Source organism: Juglans microcarpa x Juglans regia, chromosome 1D (genome assembly GCF_004785595.1).
Source record: "Juglans microcarpa x Juglans regia isolate MS1-56 chromosome 1D, Jm3101_v1.0, whole genome shotgun sequence".
Classification (NCBI taxonomy): Eukaryota; Viridiplantae; Streptophyta; class Magnoliopsida; order Fagales; family Juglandaceae; genus Juglans; species Juglans microcarpa x Juglans regia.
In genome coordinates, this window is record NC_054594.1 from 29,588,406 (window position 1) to 29,596,109 (window position 7,704).

The window sequence follows — 7,704 nt, forward strand, 5'->3', positions numbered from 1 at the left end:
CCAGATATCCATAAGACCAAGCATCGTCTCGAACTAACTGGACGTGAGACAACTCCTCACGCAATCGAGGGACGACAACTTCAGTGTGATCCAGGCAAGAGCGCAAGTCCTGGATAGCTGCCTCATGAGTGGCTACCACATGATCGGCCTCGGCAAGCCTAGTCTCCAACTCTGCAGCCCAGCTCTTCTTGTTGGACTCCCCAGCACGGGCCAAAACATTCTCGGCCTTCAAGTCCTTTACTCTCTGGGATTTGACCTTGAGAGAATCTGTCTTATTGTTCAGAGACTGGAAAAGCTCCTTGAATCTTCATTCCAGCCATTTGTATGACCGGGCATCAAAATTGTGTAGTTTCCTCGACTTCGAGTTCTCGGCCCATAGCTGGTCCAGCTCCTCTTGTTGACGATCAAAAGAGTCTTGAAGATTTTATCTCGCCTCCTTGCTGAGTGCTACTTCAAGGCGGTGAGAACCGACTTCCTCTCTCAACCTCGCCAAGTCAGACTTGAGTTGGGCCTTTCGGTGACGGAGCTGGAGTATCCTCTTCTGCCTTTGCCGGCAACTGAGTTGCACCTTAACGAAAGTTTCCTCTAACTCTTCTTTTCTCTCCCTCTCCTCCTTAGCATGGCGCAAAGTCAATCACACTAAGGATCAAAGTGCCCAGTTTTTTCCTTCCAGGCCCTCTCGGTCATCCACAGTGAAGGCCGCCAAATGCTCCAATCCCTGCCATGAAATTTTTTAAGTCAATACCAAAAAGCAAATACACCGAGAAAATGTAAAAATGAATGTGATGAGTTAATAACCAACCCCAGAAAAGAATCCCTTGAGCTTTCCATCCATCTCTTGGATAGGGTCAGAACAGGCCCTATCTACTACCGACCTCGGAGCAGAGTGATCCCTCCCATCAGAAGGATTTCCAAATAGGGCGCCATCACCCCTTGGTGCTTCAGCACCCCCCGTGAACTCCTCCAAGAATGGACCTTCCCGACATTCCGCTTCACCTTCATCTTCCATGGCACACTCAGGACCCTCTCTGGCCCCTAGGTCGGTTGGAACAACCAGAGTCTCGCTGGCCATCACCATATCAGCACTGGCCCTTATCGACACCAAGGCTAGGATGGTGTTAGTGAAGTACAATGATGCCCCAGTGTCTACCAAAATAGCCGGGACCTCACTCCCCCACTGACACCATTCCAACCTCAGCCTTGGTTTTTGCCAATGTAAAGGCAGGGATAGTGCAAGCTAAGAGCAATGAAGCCCCAGTGTCGGCAACAACAGCTAAAACTTTATTGACCTCAATTGGCACCACCGTGGCCTCAACTTTGGATACAACAACCAAAACCCCCGCAGCCCATGGCACTGCCCTTGCCATTTCCTTCTCGAACATGACGTCATCACCTCCACCGCCCTTAGGAATGGCCTCGGTCAAGACAACCTTAACTTCGGAGGAATAAGCAATGGGAGACTCCGGGATAGAAACCCAATCGAAAAGTTCCTCACCCCCAACAAAATGTTCTTCGAACATGGGCGAGGGAACCATCTCGATATCAATCTCAGAAGATGGGGCCACTACTTAGGAAACTTGAGTATGAGGGTCTAAAAGGACCCCATAACACCGTAGGGACAACAACTCCTCCCTCGGTGAAATTTCTAGAATTCCCACATTGCCTAGCGGGGTTGGAGAAGAAATCTTTGAAGGAATTGGGAGGGGCCCCTCAGGCTGAGTGACAACAGCTGTCGGGGGGTCACCTGAACCTGCCAAAAGGCCTCAGTGTCGCCCGCCTCACCCTAAGGGGACGGGTTTTAGGAGACGGGACGGGCTTCCCTCCCCTCTTCAGGGATGGCCTTGGCCATTGAACGAGCACGGAAACAGAAGACTACCCCAGAGAGGGCAAAGGTGCCTAATCATAGCTGTTTTTGGTAGGAGCTTCCCTCCTTGCCTTCTTCCTTTTCCCCTCCATTAGCGAACTAGGAAAGAATGCCTATGAACCTGGGGAACAGTTTGTTGCATCAGTATAGTCCAATCGGCAAAATGTATATTGGCCGGAGGAGCCATGTATCGCTGAAGGCTACCTTCATCCAACAGGGACTCGGAGAAAATGTCATTTGGGTGAGCTTTCGCCCAGGCACAAACAGTCTCAATCCAGCTCACTTCCTCAGGAGTTGTCGAGTGTCTGAAGCTTTTGTCCTCGCCAACAACTCCTCGATGGCTCTAATGGCGTAGTCACGTCGGTTGACCTAGCAGATCGAAAATTCCCACCCTCTGCCAGACTGGAAGAAGAAGCACTGATTCCACCCCTTCGCCGTGTTATATTGCGGCTCTAAATAAGCCAGGGCAAGGATAGACCGGAAGCTGCATGTGTTGCCATTTTGCTTCAAGAGATTATGGGTAAGGAGGAACTCGCGGGTAGTGAAGTCAGAGGACTCAGAACCAACCTCCTCCAACGCCCACCGCTAGATGATGCAACATGACACCAAGATCCTCTACACATTTGGGTGGAGTTGAGTAGGTGCCAAATGAAGGTAGTACAACACATCGTGAACCGAATGGCAGAAAGACAACCTGAGGCCTCTGGAAAACATGCTAAGGTACAAAGGCACCTTCGAGGCATACCCTTCAGAATCCACGACACCTCAAACTCCACGATGCTTGGCACCTTGAAGTTCAACTTTAGTGACTCCGATTCTCCAGGGACCGACCACCAGGAAGACCCGTCAAACCATTGGGACTCGATACGAAGATCAAGAGGCTCTAAACCCCCAAGAGTCCGTGTGGAGTCTGAAGGTTTGACATGCTTCCAGGTTTTGGGAGCAGGGCATGAAGAGTTCTTGGGAGCCATGAGAATGTATAGATCAAGGAACGGGAGGCAAAGTACACACAGAAGAAGGATTTGAAGAAAGGGAAGGGACGCACAAGGGATTTTGAGAAAGAAGGCGAAAGCAAAATTGAAGGTAGGTTCCAAATTACGATGGTGTTGGGATTTAAATAGGCCCTAGCGACAGTTAGTATCCCAAATCGTGGGATCACACACTCGCCCCACGAAGCCAGCAAGACGAGCATGAATCCCACAATGTGTACTGTATGATGCGACATGTAGAGAAAGAGCGGCCCGACACCTTCAATGCTAGGAGAATTGAATGGCTCTTTCTCTACACATTGGGAGAGGAATCGTTGCCTAAAACCATCAATGCTATGATGCGACGTGCCAAATCCAACTGTTAGACGATGTGCCAATAAAGTAGGGAGATAAATCGTTGCCTGACACCATTAATGACGAAAAAGCCATACAGGTACAATCAAGTGCCAATAGCCTGACATGTGCCATGGAGCCAGGAAGAGTAATGATTGCCCATCTCGAAAGTGGGAGAGTTCAACGAAAGCATCCGCACTAAAATAAGAACAAGGAGACAAAGGTAAGAATAAATTCCTACCAGACTAATCCGATAGGAATTGATGGGGTAACTCTAAGGAAATTTTCCCTCCTGTAGGCCTAAGTAACAAGTCCATCAGAGACCTCAGGAAAAAGGGGGTTCCAAGAGAGCCCATGATGGACCTCTACAGAGCACTCAACCCTTAAGCAAAACCAACCCGTGAAGTAATCCTCATGCGGGAAAGACAAACGATAGGGACATGTGGGACTCACCGCCCAGACACACCCAGTAACGTCTAGCCCTCGAGAACATGTACAGGCAGGTGTGTGAGAAATGCGTAGGACCCTCGATCTCCTGACAGTAGGTATGGAGAGACTCAGCAATTATCACTCGTAGGTTGAAGTTTAGTTAGAAAGTCACGCCGCATTAATGGCACCACTCCCTGCACTCTACACCGCATTAATGCGCCACCCCAGAAGCCACGCCACATTAAAGGATTCTGAACAAACAACAGTTGAGGTGATATGAGCCCCATAAGGCAAGGTATAGGGTGCCCCCACCCAAAAATCACGTATAAAAGCCAACCCCCAAGTACGAAGAATTATCTTTGATCTCTCTAAGCTCTCACGCAAACTACTAAAGAGATATATTGACTTAAGCATCAGAGACTCCCCAGCCTCCACCAAGGCCCTACTCTCTTTTTGTTTTCATCCAAAACCCGAGTTGTTGGAACTCGACCCAAAGACGTATGAAATATGACATTACAAATATATTTAGGTGTGCAAATGATTGATGAAGCAAATGAGTAATTCTTTCAGGAAAATGAAGATAATAATAATAATAACGTAATTGAAGAGATCTATTAGAAAATGAGCTTTGCTACTCATCATCTCACATACCGTACATCACACTTATTTTTATTTTTTATTTTTAGTTTTATTCCTGATAAACTAATTGAGTTCTTCTACTCATCATCCATACACCACATATTTGCTAAGGAAAAATGATAAAAAAAGCAAAAAATTATATATGGTGAGTGGTGTAGGAATGATGAGTAGAATGTTTCTTAGAAAATATTTTTATAATTTTGAAAAGTGACAAGAAAGTTCACTCTACTACAAAACACAATTCAATCATGATCCGTGGTCCACACCCATAAAGCAAAATTCAAAATATACCACTCTCGTCACTCAATAGCACAAAGACCCTTTTTGTTGATCAACACATCATCCAAACACAAATCCTCTCATGAGACGATCTTGCCCAACAGTTTGTTTACAGCACAATAGTAGAATCACTCCCTCCTTGGTAAGCTACTTTCTCCTTGCCCAATTACTTAAATCTATAATTTTATCCTCAATAAGAAACATTTGGAATCTCATCCCAAATATTTATATTGAAATCATATTTCATAAAATCTTTATTTTTCCATTCCAAAGACTCTAGGATAAAGAGAAAGTCCTTACTAGATACCCATATAATGTCAAAGGCAATCTTCTCATCCTTAAGGATTGGCACATCAATAACACTTTCAAGGAACTTGAATTCTCCACATCACCTTGAGTTCATGAATTATCAGAAGTAGCCATTAAATTAAACATGCATCCTTATTAAGGAAAAAATAGGAAAACTTATAGATGCCATATTCCTCCTTGAAATGATTCCCACATCTTAGAGTTGAAAAAGTCGAAATAAAACTACATCAACAATCATGATTCCTTATGCCAAAGTCGTAAGAGGCCCAACCATTGCTCGAGAAAGTAGTGAATTCCAACTAGTCCCAACCATTGCTCTCTATGGCCCTTGGATGTCAACAATATACTAATATTCGAGTAACAACCCTCCCCCTACTCCTCCAATTCTAAAAAAACCCCAAAAACCCATCCATCTGTTATTCTTGCATTGCCTAAAAGTAGAACCACTATTATTCCATAAAAGAAACCACTATTCAGAACTCCAACTCTACTATTCACAATCCAACGTAGAATTCTTTGGTAGCCCCACACCTCACAACACACACAATCATAAAAACACCACTATTCATCATAAATCTACATCAGCACAAAGCCCTCCTCTATAATCCACCCAACTCAACTCTATTGTAGACTAGGAATTTCTATCACACCATCACACACATGTCCCCAAAAATTTGTCCAAACCCAACAATGGAAATACCCATGTTGTAACACCCGAGTCCAGTAACAAGTCGTTTTCTAAAATTTTTGGTTTTTAGATTTATACGTAGAAAGAGTCCAGTAATTTTTTAGTATTATTTTTAGGGTCGGATGGAAAATTTTTTTTTAAGATGAGTCGAGGCCCAAAACTTCAGGAGCAACCCATTTATTAATAGTTTATGTATTATTTTATTTTATTTTATTTTTCACTACAAAACATGGCCAAATATTTGAAATGGCCCAGTGTTTTTATCGGACCCAAGCCCTTGATAACCAAGAATAGGCCCCACGTCAAGCACGACCCCATGCCAATTGCTATGCACGTATCTAAGGTATTTTTTTTCACTCCCTTGCACTTGAACTTGCATGTCTCCTACGGCTCTAGGGTTTTCTTTTTACGTTCAATAACCTTTATATATATATATATATATATATATATATACATTTTGCAAAACACCAAGCCGCAACATCATAACTCAGCTTCTTCCCACCGTCCGAAAATCAGCCCCACGCCTCCACCACGCACGTACGTTCGCAGCATGCTTACACTGCGGCTCAGCCTCCGTCAAACCCTCCACCAAGTTCCAACCACTGCTACCGTCTTCAACCACCACTCCACTGCCGCACACGAGCCAGCCCGAGACGCAACTTGGCATTACTGCATCAGAAAAGCCAACACCATGTACACTCAGCCGAAAGAAAACCATCGGGTTTCTTCTGCCGATAGCATAATCAGCCGCACCCACCGTGCGCTTATGCAGTGCACCACCCACGGCCAACAGAGGAAGATCATCACCACAGGTTGAACCAAGTGCGACGCCGAGCCCAAGGTTCGCACGACGAGAGACTCACCCACGCTCGTCGAAATCCACCGAGCCACACCTTAAACCTCCACTGCTCCGCCTTGCACCACCGTACCCCACACTTAGCCGCCTAATGTAGAAGCTCTGTCACACACATCACCGAAACACTCATGTTTTTGCATCTCAAAACAGAGCAGCACTCAACCCTTTCGGTGCCGCTAGCCATGGCAAGGGAGGTCCAGAGGTGCTAATGCCCAACAACTCCGTGATTTGTTGCCGCCCCAACTACCTTGTCGCCGTCTCTTGCTGCCTCGGTGAGCACCTCGCATGGTATCCCTCTCACCGTGTTCCATCTCTCCGGTGTCTCATCTCCCTCTCACTTATCTCTTTCCCTCTTAGACTGCACCGTCACTTGCAAAGGAGGTCGCCATGGAAGCATTTCTGTCCAGCCACCAGGTCTGCCGTCGCACGGTGGTTGTGACTCTCGGTGACTATCTTGCATTTTTCCTTCCTCATTATAACTGTTCTACTTTCCGTAGCCTTCGTAAGACCACTCGAAGCCTCTAGCCAAACAGATATTCAAGCTTTTCACTTATTTGTAAATTACATCCCTACCCTTTTAGCTGAAAGTCATAATAGATTTGATTATTTTTATTCATGTGGGCTGGGTGTTTGTAAATTTGTTGAAGTATATTATTAGTAATAATGTATTTTTATTTTATAAATTTTAGAAGTACAGTGCAAAATTTTATTTTGAGATCTCTAAAGAGAAACTAATTAGTCTATTTTTTATTAAATGGAATTACATTAGTACCCCTTACTACATGTTGTATTAATGTGCTTTTAAACTTTTATTATGTATTAATACTCCCTAATTTATTTATCTTTTACTAAAACTTTTAAGTAAATTAAATTGGTACTAAGCAAGGTTTTCTTTCAAAGAGTAAACAATAATGTTGTGTTTATTATTATGATCTGGCTTATTATAGTTTTAGCTGTTTAATTTTAAAATATTTTGCGATAAATATATTAGCTAGAATTAAATTTTATAAGTTGATATCATTAGTATATAAGTTAGATTTTGTGTTTTGTTCAGACTGATTATTGGGACATTGATGAATTTAGAAAATGTGACAATATTTTAGGGTTACGTAAAGTTAGGTTTCTGAAGAATTAAAATAGGTTATTTTAGCACCTTAGGCTTAAATCTTGAAATTGTGTTCGATTGGAAATTTATGAGAATTACGTTATTATGTTATAGGTGACGATTAATAATTGTTCGGCATTTTGAGAAAATTCCTGAAAATCTAATAAGTCCAGGTAAGCGGGGTTCCTATGCTAGACTTTACATTAAAATAAA